Genomic DNA, 15,496 nt, shown 5'->3' on the forward strand with positions numbered 1-15,496 from the left:
TTCGTACCGGAGTACCAATGTACAAAACCCTCCACCTCCACAACAACCACAACAGCAACCCCCACCACAGCAAAAATATTACCATCCAAATTATGGCCAGAAAAGCCAAGCATCACCCTCATCATCTTCTGACCCTGCCATGACAGAAATTAGAGCAATGCTTACTAATATGCAAAAGCATATGTAGAGTAGGGATGCGCAAATTGATTCTATTTTAGCCCACAATAAAATCATGAATAATCAAATTGCACAACTTTCATCTACCCTACAATCCCGTCAGCAGGGAGCTCTACCATCACAACCTATCCATCCTACAGATCATGCCAATGCAATCACTCTAAGGAGTGGTTCACATTATGATGGACCTCCTATGCCAAAGGAAGATAGACCAGTTCTTGATCTAGATTCCTCTATACCAAACGCTAATCTTGCTAACCCTGCAAGGCTACAAACAGATACTAACCCTTCTAATGTTTCTGTGCAGGGTAAATCTCAGGATAAGGGAGGAGATGTGCAGAGCCCGGTTATCAAACTACCGTTCCCTAATAGACAATTGAAGAGTAAGTTTGATAAACAATTTGGTAAGTTCTTAGAGGTTGTGAAAAACCTGCAGGTAAGAGTTCCATTCACTGATTTAATCACTCAGGTTCCTGCATATGCTAAATTTATGAAAGACATTATGACTAGGAAAAGGGCCTTTAATGAATTAGAAACTGTAGCTTTCATAGAGGAGTGTAGCGCCTTATTGCAAAATAAATCCCCTCCTAAATTAAAGGATCCCGGTAGTTTTTCTATCCCTTGTCATATAGGGAATGTTTTTTATTGATAAAGCTTTGTGTGATTTGGGTGCCAGTGTCAGTGTTATGCCATCGTCTGTCTGTGCTAAACTTAATATAGGGGAATTAAAAGTTACTAATATCACTTTGCAAATGGCAGATCGTTCTGTAAAATACCCCCTAGGTGTTTTAGAGGATGTCATTGTCAGAGTTGGTAAATTTTTTATTCCTGTTGATTTTGTTGTTTTAGACATGGCAGAGGATACACAAATACCCATTATATTAGGTAGGCCTTTCTTCCATACTGCAGGTGCTATTATTGATGTGAAGAATGGTAAACTGACCCTTTCTGTTGGTGATGATAATGTTACCTTTAATTTAGGAAAGGTTTTGAAAGGGCCTATTGTAGACACCCATTTGTGTTTCCCCAAAACAAAACCCGGTGATGAGTACCTTTCACGTCAAATCATAATCGAATGAAGCGAAAGTGTGGAAAGTCTAGTGTTGCGGATAGTTTTAATTTCTTTTTTCTTCTCTCTGTTTTTGAAAACTTATTTTAAGAAAACAGCCAATCAAGTTTGGTTGGTCCATGATATGGGTCCAACAGTAGTGTAGTTGGATGGGGCTTGACAAGAGCTTTCCAACGATATATTATAAGCCCAATTCCGATGAATATTGAGGAAGCTAAGTTATGGCCAATTTACTAAACCGGGCCCGGTTTGAGCCTTATGTGCGGCCCAATGATCTAGGGGAGGGCCTAATATGATTTATCATTCCTAATGCAATTAGGAATGGTTTTAGTTTTCTAGATTCTTCTAGAAGGTTATTTTCATTCCTAATTGAATTAGCATTGATAAATTGACTTTTGTTGACTTTTCAGAGTTTTATTTAAAATCAAAGAGCATTTTTAAGGAAAATATACGATTTTATCCTTCTGTACGGCAAAATATATCTGATTTGAGAAAGCGTGTCAAAAACGAGGTTAGCGCCAAACGCCAAGCATTGGCGCCTGGCGCTAAGGCTGGCGCCTGGCGCCAATAGCCTAATGCTGGCGCCAGCTCTGTTTTTGGTGCGCTAGATGCTCTGTTTTGATATTTTATCTTTTTGGTTGATTTTCTCTATAAATAACGTATCAAAAACTCCGTTTTCATTCACCTACAACAAGTTTTCATTCGCAATCATTCATTCTCTCATTCTCTCTAATCATTCATTAATATTCTTTCTCTCTTTCTCTTTTCTAAACCTTGCTTTTATATACAAAATTCCGCATTCGCAAGATCTAGAAACACCTAGCCATATTCGAAGTTGCCTTCGCCCTAGACGTGAAAGGTTTAATTTATGAGGGTTTGGTCCCAAATCTCTCTTTCAATTATTTAATTGAATTGTTTTAATTATTATTTTCCTTGAAGTTACTAACGTGTATATTTTGTTATTAAAAAGAGGTACGAGGCATCAAAGTAAGTGCTTTAATTGTTTTAATTGATATTATGATGTAGAAATCATGTTTAAATTGTTATTATGATATCCTAGTATCATGTTTAGGGTAAAGAATATAATGTCAATTATGGTTTTTATGATGCTTCCTACTTTCTTTCCTAATATTCATGTTAGTATCATGTTAGGGTTAAAGATTTGATTTTTATTGCTTAGTGACATGCTAGGGTTTATTATTAATCTCGTTAGTATCATGCCTAGGATCTTGCTATTTTTATTATGCTTTAACATGATTTATGATTGTTTTGATTGTGGTTATAATTTTATTATTGCTATAATTGTTATTATAATTATTATAATTACATGATTATTATTATGATTATGATGATTATTATTTTGATTATTGTTATGATGATTATTAATATTATTTTTATTATCTTGATTATAATTTTATTATCATGATATTGATTATTTATTATTATGTTGCTTGATATTTATTTTTAATGCTTGATCACACCTTTTGTGCATGTTTAAAGGGAATTTGTACTTGTAATCACGCTTAATAAGATAATTGATAATCTTGTTAAGGTTAATTTGATTATAATTCAAGTGATCGCCAATAATATATTTATTCGTGCATTAATATTCAACCAACATAGATAAACAGGTTTAGGGTTAAACCTATTGATTGCATGTTAGTCAGAAAGCGCACATGAATACGATCAGAATAAAGTAGAGGCCTATTATTAGGGCAGGTTCAATCTCTTTTAGGTTGGATTTGTACCTTCATCCCCGAACCCTTATTTGGTTCTAGACCTTATGGAGTTGACGATCTATTGGATCGTTAAAGGATGTAACCTTCACCTCGTGAACGGTTTACAAGTTCCTAAAACTTGTTGGCGACTCTTTTGCTCTATCTTCTTCCCTTTTGGACGCCATCGTACTTTAGTGTATGATCACAGTGAGGTTCAAGCTAGGGGTTTAACGCTTGAAATTTATTCCCCACAGTTTTTGGCGACTCCACTAGGAAGGATTTCTATTTTAATTCCTTAATTTGTTTCGGCAATGATTTAGAATGAGTGGATGAGACTCGAAACGTTCTAAGTATTTCATGTGCGTAATTTTGATTAATATTATTGTCATATGCATAAAAAAAGATCTCATTGGAAAGACCATCCGTAATGAGTTAAAAACATAGGATTTTACACGTAGGAAGTTTGTGAAATATCTTTCACAACTAGGACCGAAATAACACCGCGCGAAACTGGAAAATTTTATCGAGCACAGAAAGCTGCTGAGGCATGTGGGAAGTATCGCCAGGGGCCAGAGCATTGGCGCCAGCATTTTAACTGTAGCGCCAAGCGCTACAGCTAAAAGCTTGCGCCAGTCTCTGATTGTTGGCGCCAACCTCCCCCAATACCGAGCCAGAAATATGTGTTCTAATTTCGACCAATTTTTCGTATTGTTTGCTTGATCCTACTTCCTGATTGAATTTTTTCTCACTTTTCTGAAACCCATATGTGTTCTACATATGGACATAACCCTCTGGGAATTCATGCTCCATCTACCTGATTGAACGCTCCGTGCAACAAAGGGTACATCCGAGAATGTTGAATTCACCAAACCATGGTAGCGAGTTTTTTCTAAAACTCGCGGTGTCCCATCCACTCGCGCCAACCCTTCACGGTTAGGCTTCCGCGCGGTGCATCCGGACAATTAACCATGGACCCTCTATTGACTAAACCATATCCCGAAATTTAGAGAACTAGAGCCATGGTTAGCTTGCAAACTCATTGCATCATATTGTGCCTACTTGACTAATTGTGCATTATTTGTTGTGCATATATTCTATGTTTCTCTTAACCGTTTGTTGGCTTGTTTTGAGATTAAATAAATTAATGAATTAAAGAACTTTGCCTAATTAATTAATTAATTAATTTGAGTCAATAAAGTCTAATGTTTTAATCAAAATTGACCTAGTACGACTTTAGGCATACCCCAGTTGATTAATAACACCGAAAACAGTCCTATATTGAAGCTCCAATATTGGCGCCAAAGTTTAAGCTGTAGCGCCACACTGTGGAGTGTGGCGCCTAGCGACAGCTCTATCGTCTGGCGCCAAGCTACACAGTGTGACGCCAGTTCTGTCGTTTGGCCGACAGTTTGGATTATTAGTTGAGTCATCACCTAGTGCATAATTAACCAGTTTGCTAATTAATTCGGTTGATTTTCGCTGTCAATAGTACTTGGTTGAGTCATTAATCGAGTTTAGACAATAAGTCACATATTCTAGCCACATGGTCATGACACGAGTCTTAACGTACCACCTACACTCACTAGTCTTAGCACACACTTTGAGTATGCATCACCATGACCATGTCTTAGGTTCATGCATGAGTTGTCATTTGAGTTGGGGGTACATTCTATTCCTAATTTTCCATACCCCTCCATCTACATCATTTTCCTTCACATTCTGTTCCAATCTTTCTTCATTCCTCCATCCATTGCATGTTGAATAGAGTTTGAGTCAAATAATTAACAATAAGTATCCCCAAATTCCTTTTCCACAGTACTTGGTCGAGGAGAGAAGGGCGATTAATCAAGGACAACCTCTTTATTCAAGTCTCACTTTTTGATAAACCGAATCGTCAAAAGAGGAAGGCTAAAAAGATAATGGCAACTCAAGAGGAAGTCAATGAGCTCAGGAACCAATTAGTTACCGTGACTGAGACACTGAAGCTACTCACACTCAAGATCGATGATCCCGTGAAGCAACAACAAATGAACCTCATGCAAGAAAGCTTGAGCAAGCTATCTAGTGACTATAAATTTCAGGGCATGAGTTCACAAGGGGTCTTGCTGGACAAGGAACTTCTTCCACATAAGTTCAACGCCACTAACATCCCTAAGTTCAAGGCAACAGATAACCCTTACTTTCATCTAAGAGCTTTTGAAACTATAATGAACATTAAGGGTATCGATAAGAAGGTTTTCCCCTCTCTATTCTCTCTATCTCTTGAAACCGTTTGCCAACAGTGGTACTTCTCCCTTGACAAAAAGAAAACCTCTACCTGGGAATCGATAGTAAACGCTTTCATTGACAGGTACAAGTGCAATATTCAAGTTGAAACCGATCATAGACAACTTGAGATGCTAAGACAAAAAGAGAATGAAGGTTTTACTTCTTTCTTTAATAAGTGGAGAGAAACTTCCGCTAAGATGATTGAGGTCCCCACCGAAAAGGAGTCTGTGAGGATGTTTATCAAGAATCTCCAAGAGAAGTATTCGAAGCATTTAAAATATCAACACAGTCTGAATACTTTCAAGGCCGTTTATGACATCGGAATTAAGCAAAAAGATACTAACAATAGTAACTACGGTGGCTGGAAAGGAAAGAAGAGCGACAATCCTTCTTCTTCCGAAAACGCCCACTCTAGTAACAATGTTAGTACCTTTGATCTCAGTGAAGTTTTAGCCATAGATAACCAATGATCTAAGAAGCAACTAAGGAAAGACTTCACCTCCATTGGGATGAGCTACGATATTGCCTTCGATCGACTCCATGCCAAAGGACTCATTACTCCCATTGGACCTATTCAAGATCCCGCACCTGAAAAGAGATTGCCTAGTTGGAATCCAGACGAACACTGCAAGTACCATCAAGGTAGGGGTCATACTACTGAGAGATGTTGGAAGCTAAAGGAGGCTATTCAACATTTGATTGATAATAACAAGATTCCCATGCCTCCAGTTAACAAGAAGAGCGAGTGATGATAAAGGAAACAACACAAGACAAGAGGCGAGCTTCAACGACAAGATTTCGCGACCTCTTTTTTCTATTTCTTTTTTATTTACCCTTTCCCTAATAAGTCTAGCATAGGCACCTTTTTATTCTCCTTAGATTTATTCTGTAGAATCATTATATATTTACTTTTGATAAAATGAGCATTTATTTCCTTATATATGATCATTTCATTATATTGCATTAATAAAAATAAAAAAAAATAAAAAAAATCCATGTCGAATTAAGCACAAGGTATACCAATGATTTAAGGCAACCCTTGTACCCACATTATATTACCTTTCACCCTTCAATTATACATCCTTGTTTGGTAAACCACTTTGAGCCTCGTCTAACGATAGACCTTTCTTTTTTCAACCTACATTTACCTATCCTTGGGATGGGATGGTGTGTAACTTATGAAATTCTAAAAAAGAGCTTGAGTAATTCAAAAGATCAAAATAAAAATAAGCAAAAATAAAATAATCATAAAATTTTACAAAAGGGTAAGTGTTCCAATGTCTTAATATCTTCGATAAGAACACGTCTCAGATTGCGTCTCTTATCGAGTGCTCGGTACCATGCCTGAGAAACATGAATGCCAAGTGAGTAATAGACCGCATGATCGGGATTGCCCACGCTTATAAAAATAAAATAGATGCTAAAGCAAAAGATAAAAGAGAGCTAAAAAAGAGTAGAAACTCAAGCATGAAAATATAAAGACTCGAAAGCGAGGTTGCACACCTTGGGGGCTTATCTAGGGTCTTGAGCCTTTATCCCCTTCTTCTTTCAAAACTTTAGCCTAACCACGTAACAACCCTTAAAAATACCTTTTTGAGGTATACACACACTTGTGCGAGGTTCGGCTAGAGCTACGTTCGGCCTGATTCCTAACGGATACGTAGGCAACCTCACATCGAGGTGCGGTCGTAATAAACATGCATTCATATTCACATTCACACACTTGCACCATGATCATATCAAGGGATTTCCTATGCTCATCCCTTTTCACTTAGAGGTAGACTTGGGGGCTTGATCCCTACATCATTAGCTTACCTAGCCTAAGAGTCACCACCATTTGACTCTTTTAACAAATAATATCTTTCCACACACTTAGCTCTTGTGGCTTAGCTTTAGTGTCACTCTCACACACTGCACAGATATATGACCAAATATACCTCCCCTTAGGAACCCTTTGTCATGAAATCCTAACACAACGTTGAAGCATGCCTTGTCAACATCACTCATCATTGCATCACAAAGTACGAAGTGCTTAGCTTCCGTGCCTAAGTTACCCAAATACTTTCATCATGGAGTCAACAATTGAGAAAGCCTAGGATGGATTAATCCTTGCACAACATTTAACTAAGCTCGTTCAACATGCATCTTCAAATTTTCGATTTTCTTTTTCGCGTCTTTCCTTTTCGGGAGAAAGTCGGTACCCTCCACAAAAATGACGAAATTTTTTGCATTTTTGCTTTTTTTTGCATTTATCGAGTCGCACGATCACATTACAATGCACACACGGGTCATGAGTCACACGTGTCATTTCACTCCGAGTCGAGTCAACCTTGAGTCAATCAATCACATCGAGTCAAGTTTATACCTTGAGTCGTGTCAAGTTATTGAGTCAAGCGACGTTAAACCTTAGGTCAACCCTAAGATGATTAAAAAGAAATTGGCAAAATTCTATAGTAAAAAATAAATACAGGTGCAGCAGAATAGGGAAGATCCTACTCCAATTCTTGGCGCCAGAGATATTTCAGCAGCGACAGAGCTCGAAGCCTCTCAGAACAGCAATTTCGGGTTCCTTGGTACGCCAGTTAGCCCCTATAAGCAATTTGACATGATTGAGTAGTTGATTTGATTACAACCGCAAATAAGTGATCGACCTGACGAAAGATCGTTTCACTTAGCTTAAAGCGCCTAAGAATTGGCTCACCACGGAAACACCGACATACTGGTTTTAGCGGAAGCAAAGTTCAAGCGAGCTTTAAAGATCGACAAGTGTTGGTCTTCGGTAACTTTCTTCGGAATATTATCGCAACAACTGAGGATGACTTCAAGTAAAGTTATTTTTGACGGCATTCGCTAAGATTGTGGAAGTTGTCACCAAAGATTTGAGAAGATAGCACGAGATGGGCGGTCTTCGACGGCATTCGCTAAGATTATGGAGGTTGTCACTAAGATTTGAGAAGATAGCACGACATGGGCGGTCTTCGACGGCATTCGCTAAGATTGTGGAGGTTGTCACCCAAGACTTGAGAAGATAGCACGAGATGGGCGGTCTTCGACTGCGTTCGCAAAGATTGTGGAGGTTGTCACCAAGATATGAGAAGAGAGGTTCATGATGAGGCGGTCTTCGACGACTTTTGCTATGATTGGAAAGGTTGTCACTATGATTCAGGAAAAGGCTCGAGATGTAGCAACATTAATCGACGCCATTACTTAGATTACGGAAGATCGTCAAAACAAACAGCAAGATGGCGTTCCCTAGCTTGTGGAGAGTTGTCACAAACAACTGAAGGTAATTTCAAGTGAAGTTGTCTTTGACCATGTTCCCTTAGACGTGGAAGATGGTCGTAATGCGGAAGGAGTTTGTTTCAAGACAAGCAATCTTCAATAGTATTCCCTTAGACGCGGAATATTATCAATGCGGATGGGGATTGTTTCGAGAGAAATAATCTTCGATAGTATTCCCTTGGACGTGGAATATTATCAATGCGGATGAGGATTGTTTCGAGAGAAATAATCTTCTATGGTATTCCCTTGGACGCGGAATATTATCAAAGCGGAGGAGGATAGTTTCAGGCGAAGCAATCTTCTAATTTGGAAGCAGTTACGGGCGTAGCGGTTTTCAAGCGGGATGACGTTCTCTAGCTTGCAGGAGGTCATCAAAACAACAAGGATACAGCAACAATCGGTTACTTTTAGAGACGTGTGCTCGACGGTGCAAGATACGCGTTTCTTAAATCTTTTATCTGTTTAACTAACGCTAGTTTGCAGGTATCGGCGTTACAAGAGTGATTTAGGATTGCAGAACGTTCTGAATCATTCTCCGTCCCTATCGCTCCTTTGACTTTTGTTTTCGAAACTTGCATTTCTCTCCAAACTCAGTCAAAGTGGGGGCTTCTGTAGACACCCATTTGTGTCTCCCCAAAACCAAACCCGGTGATGAGTACCTTTCACGTCGAACCATAATCGAATGAAGCGAAAGTGTGGAAAGTCTAGTGTTGCGGATATTTTTAGTTTCTTTTCTCTTCTCTCTGTTTTCGAAAACTTATTTTAAGAAAACAGCCAATCAAGTTTGGTTGGTCCATGATATGGGTCCAATAGTAGTGTAGTTGGATGGGGCTTGACAAGAGCTTTCCAACGATATATTATAAGCCCAATTCCGATGAATATTGAGGAAGTTATGGCCAATTTACTAAACTGGGCCCGGTTTGAGCCTTATGTGCGGCCCAATGATCTAGGGGAGGGCCTAATATGATTCATCATACCTAATGCAATTAGGAATGGTATTAGTCTTCTAGATTCTTCTAGAAGGTTCTTTTCATTCCTAATTCAATTAGCATTGATAAATTGACTTTTGTTGACTTTTAAGATTTTTAATTAAAATCAAAGAGCATTTTTGAGGAAAATATACGATTTTATCCTCATGTACGGCAAAATATATCTGATTTGAGAAAGTGCGTCAAAAACGGGGTTAGCGCCAAACGCCAGGCATTGGCGCCTGGCGCTAAGGCTGGCGCCTAGCGCCAATAGCCTAATGCTGGCGCCAGCTCTGTTTTTGGTGCGCCAGATGCTCTGTTTTGATATTTTATCTTTTTGGATGATTTTCTCTATAAATAACGTATTAAAAACTCCGTTTTCATTCACCTACAACCAGTTTTCATTCGCAATCATTCATTCTCTCTAATCATTCATTAATATTCTTTCTCTCTTTCTCTTTTCTAAACCTTGCTTTTATATACAAAATTCCGCATTCGCAAGATCTAGAAACACCTAGCCATATTCGAAGTTGCCTTCGCCCTAGAAGTGAAAGGTTTAATTTCTGAGGGTTTGGTCCTAAATCTCTCTTTCAATTATTTAATTGAATTGTTTTAATTATTATTTTCCTTGAAGTTACTGACGTGTGTATTTTGTTATTAGAAAGAGGTACGAGGCATCAAAGTAAGTGCTTGAATGGTTTTAATTGATATTATGATGTAGAAATCATGTTTAAATTGTTATTACGATATCCTAGTATCATGTTAAGCGTAAAGAATATAATGTCAATTATGATTTCTATGATGTTTCCTATTTTCTTTCCTAATATTCATGTTAGTATCATGTTAGGGTTAAAGATTTGATTTTTATTGCTTAGTGACATGCTAGGGTTTGTTATTAATCTCGTTAGTATCATGCCTAGGATCTTGCTATTTTTATTATGCTTTAACATGATTTATGATTGTTTTGATTGTGGTTATAATTTTATTATTGCTATAATTGTTATTATAATTTTTATAATTACATGATTATTATTATGATTATGATGATTATTATTTTGATTATTGTTATGGTTATTATTATTATTATTATTATTATTATTATTATTATTATTATTATTATTATTATTATTATTATTATTATTATTATTATTATTATTATTATTATTATTATTATTATTATTATTATTATTATTATTAGTATTATTATTATTATTATTATCTTGATTATAATTTTATTATCATGATATTGATTATTTATTATTATGTTGCTTGATATTTATTTTTATTGCTAGATCACGCCTTTTGTGCATGTTTAAAGGGAATATGTACTTGAAATCACGCTTAATAAGATAATTGATAATCTTGTTAGGGTTAATTTGATTATAATTCAAGTGATCGCCAATAATAGATTTATTCGTGCATTAATATTCAACCAACATAGATAAACAGGTTTAGGGTTAAACCTATTGATTGCATGTTCGTCAGAAAGCGCACATGAATACGATCAGAATAAAGTAGAGGCCTATTATTAGGGCAGGTTCAATCTCTTTTAGGTTGGATTTGTACCTTCATCCCCGAACCCTTATTTGTTTCTAGACCTTATGGAGTTGACGATCTCTTAGATCGTTAAGGGGTGTAACCTTCACCTCGTGAACGGTTTACAAGTTCCTAAAGCTTGTTGGCGACTCTTTTGCTCTATCTTCTTCCCTTTTGGACGCCACCGTACTTTAGTGTATGATCACAGTGGGGTTCAAGCTAGGGGTAAAACTCTTGAAATTTATTCCCCACACCTATGCTAGAGGAAAATTGTTGTTATATTGATATAATGGATGATATTTGTGATGATAGCTAGCCATAAGTTCTTGCAAGGGATCCCCTAGAAGAAATTCTTTGTGGGAATTTATCTACAGATAATGCAAGCGTTTGGGGTAATGAGGTACAGGATATTGAAAGAGCTCTTTCCTTAAAAGAGTTAGACCCCAAGGAAACAATGAATGTAGTAAATTTAGTTCAGGAATCGAAACCTGCAGAGGTCAAGAAACCTGAACTAAAACCTCTCCCTTCTCATTTAAAATATATTTTTCTGGATGAACAGGAACTATACCCCGTGATCATTAGTACTGCACTCAATGACCTACAAACTTCCCAACTCCTAGGGGTTCTTCAAACCCATAAGAAAGCAATTGGGTACAGTATTGATGATCTTAAGGGTATTAGCCCTGATTTTTGTATGCAAAAGATACATCTAGAGGATAACTATAAGCCCTGCATTCAACCCCACAGAAGATTGAATCCTAACATGCAGGAAGTAGTCAAGAAAGAGGTTATGAAACTACTTGATGCAGGTATTATCTATCCTATTTCTGACTCCAAGTGGGTAAGTCCAGTGCAGGTAGTGCCTAAAAAAGGTGGGATGACTGTGATCACTAATGAAAAAAATGAATTAATTCCCACTAGAATTGTAACAGGGTGGCGTATGTGTATTGATTATCGTAGACTGAATATCACCACTAAAAAGGACCACTTCCCCCTCCCCTTTATAGATCAAATGCTTGAGAGGTTAGCTAACCATAAGTTCTTTTGCTATTTGGATGGGTATTCGGGATTTTTCCAAATTCTGATTCACCCTGAAGATCAAGAAAAGACAACCTTTACATGTCCTTATGGCACTTTTGCATATCATAGAATGCCCTTTGGTTTATGTAATGCTCCCGCTACCTTTCAACGTTGTATGATTAGCATCTTTTCTCATTTCATAGAGTCTATTATGGAAGTCTTTATGGATGATTTTAGCGTGTATGGTTCTTCATTTGATTCATGTCTAATTAATCTTGCTAAAATTTTAAAACGATGTGAAGAATGCAACTTAGTTCTAAACTGGGAGAAATGTCACTTTATGGTGACAGAGGGAGTAGTTCTAGGTCACATTGTATCTGATAAGGGCATACAAGTAGACAAAACTAAGATTTCAGTGATTGAGCAATTACCTCCCCCAGTTAATGTTAAGGGAGTTAGAAGTTTATTGGATCATGCGGGGTTTTATCGTCGCTTTATCAAAGATTTGTCTAAAATTGCTAAACCACTGACTCAGCTTTTGCTCAAGGATGCTCCTTTTATTTTTACTGACGAGTGTCTTGAGGCTTTCAACAGGATTAAGCGGGCTTTGATATCGGCACCCATCATATGTGCTCCCGATTAGAATCTCCCTTTCGAGATCATGTGTGATGCAAGTGACTTTTCACTAGGAGTCGTGCTCTGACAAAGAAAGAACAAGGTTTTGCATGCTATTTACTATGTAAGAAAAACTTTGGATGAAGCCCAAGTCAACTATGCCACTACGGAGAAGGAGTTTCTTGCTGTTATATATGCTTTAGAAAAATTTAGATCATATCTTGTTGGTTCTAAAGTCATTGTTTTTACTGACCATGCAGCGTTGAAGTACTTGATAGCTAAGGCGGAATCAAAGCCAAGGCTACTCCGATGGGTTCTTTTGCTCCAAGATTTTAACATCGAAATAAAAGATAAAAAGGGAGCAGAGAACGTAGTGGTAGACCACTTGTCACGTATCAGGTATGATGAGGGTAAGGATTCTCTTCCTATAGATGATTCTTTCCCTGATGACAATCTATATGCAGTTGTAGAGCAACACCCATGGTATGCCGACTTTGCTAATTATTTAGTGGGTGGTACTCTACCTCCTGACCAGTCCTACCAACAAAAAAAGAAATTCCTTTCTGATGTTAAACATTATTTTTGGGATGATCCTTTTTTGTTTCGTGAGTGTGCAGATGGATTTTTTCGCTGGTGTGTTCCCAAATGGGAAGTCCACGGTGTGCTTACTAGTTTCCACACCTCACCATATGGAGGACATCATGGCCACACTAAAATGGTGGCCAAGATTAATGAGTCAGGTTTTTATTGCCCTACAATGTTTAAGGATGCTAACACTTTTGTGCAGGCTTGTGACTCTTGCCAGAGGACTGACAACATCTCGCGGCGGCATGAGATGCCTCAAACCGGAATTTTAGAAGTTGAAATTTTTGACGTTTGGGGTTTTGATTACGTGGGACCGTTCCCTTCTTCAAAAGGGAACCGTTATATACTTGTCGCCGTCGACTATGTATCCAAGTGGGTTGAGGCCATCACTACTCCTACTAATGATGCTGACAGGGTAAAGTCGTATCCCCTAATCAAAAACAATTCCTAAGTCCTCTAACTAAAGTAGATAGGGAAGTAGGGTCGATCTCAACAGGGAAACAAGTCTTTTTACTCCTAATCAATTATTATAATCTAAATTATCTAAGTAACCAATATTTATATTCGAATAAGAAACTAAACTACTAAGATTGAGAATAGAGAGAAAACAATATATGAAAGGATCTAGGTTATAGGTTCATTAATAAATAATACTCCAGGGTAAAATATAGTAATCAATCATTGACATTGCATAAATAACACGATCAACAGGCTCTCGCAATTTATTAATCACCATAGATCTAACAGGCTTTCGCAATTTACTAGATCTAAGTTCTTATTGAAAATAGCCTTTAATATCAAACCAACATCTGCTCGATTCATCAATTTAATATTGCCATACTTTTACAAGCCGCGATTGTAAAACGTTAAAACAATTCAATAAGAAATTATCATGCAATACCAATAATCAATAATAGTCAATCATCAATGCATCTATTAACCAGATTGTAAAGGGATTTCGCTACGTATTACAATCACAGGATTAATCTACCGGTATTAAATCTCATCTCTCGAATCTTGACTTAACCATTTATAAATTAACCTGCCTATTGAAACTAGACCTAAACATTAATTCTCATCTGTCGAATCTCGAATTAACATTGCCAAACTCATGCATAAAAGATCAGGCCTAATCTAGTCACAAAGCATTAAATCAATCAATAGGAAATTAATCTAGCATTGATAATCAACAACAATAAATTACCCCTTCATATTATTTATGGATCTCCTTAAACCCTAGAAATAAAACTACTCACACATATTAAAAACTAAACTAATCAAAGTAATAAAATAATACATGATAAAAGGAATAAAGTAAATAACTAAGATTGAGAGAAGAGAAATCGTTACCAAATTAAATCTTGAATTAAGAGTAGAATTAAGAACAAAGGTTTAAGAGAAAGAAATCTAAGAGAACAATTAAGAGAGTAAAGAACGAGTAAAAAGGAGAAGAAGAGAGATTCTAAAATCGTATTACGGAGGAGTATTTATACTACGTACAAAATCCTAAACTAAAACAAATTAAAACGACGTTAAGCGTCTCCTAAGAAATACACACACCCGATCGGGCGAGGCACCGCCTGATCGGGCGCGCCTTTTTTGCTCATAATAATAATCTCGCGCCCGGCCGGGCGCCTCACCGGGCGCCAGCCTAAGCTTCTCCCGCCCAGCCGGGCGCGCCTCCGGGCGCCAGCCTCTTTGGCCGGGCGGCTCATTTGGGCCAATATTTGGACTACGATTGGGCTTCAATTCTTCGGGCTAATCTGGATTTCCTCTTCCGGTCTTGCATACTCGGTCCAAATGCCCCGGTATCACCTATACCGAGCCCTTAATCACCGGTTCGATGGCTCTAACCGGCCCTGGGCTATAGAATCTGGTCGTGCTTCTCCAATGTTCGTGATTGCTCCAAAATATCTCGGGAAAATACTCCAAAAGCATAAATCCCTGCAAAAGTCAACCAAATCTACAAAAACACTAGAAAACACCAATTAGTAATAAAAGTGGCTCTAAAGAGCCAAAAACACTACTAATTATGACCAAGGGACGGGGGTAAAATACTGTATAAAATAGACACATCAGATGCCAAGGTGGTCAATAGACTTTTCAAGAAGACCATCTTTCCAAGATTTGGCGTGCCTAAAGCGATAATCAGTGACGGAGGATCTCACTTTCATGAGAGGAAGTTAGACACCCTCCTCAAAAAGTATGGTGTCTACCATAGGACAGGTTTAGCCTACCACCCCCAAACTAGTGGCCAA

This window comes from Chenopodium album, chromosome 6 (genome assembly GCF_948465745.1).
Source record: "Chenopodium album chromosome 6, dcCheAlbu1.1, whole genome shotgun sequence".
NCBI classification, from domain to species: Eukaryota; Viridiplantae; Streptophyta; class Magnoliopsida; order Caryophyllales; family Amaranthaceae; genus Chenopodium; species Chenopodium album.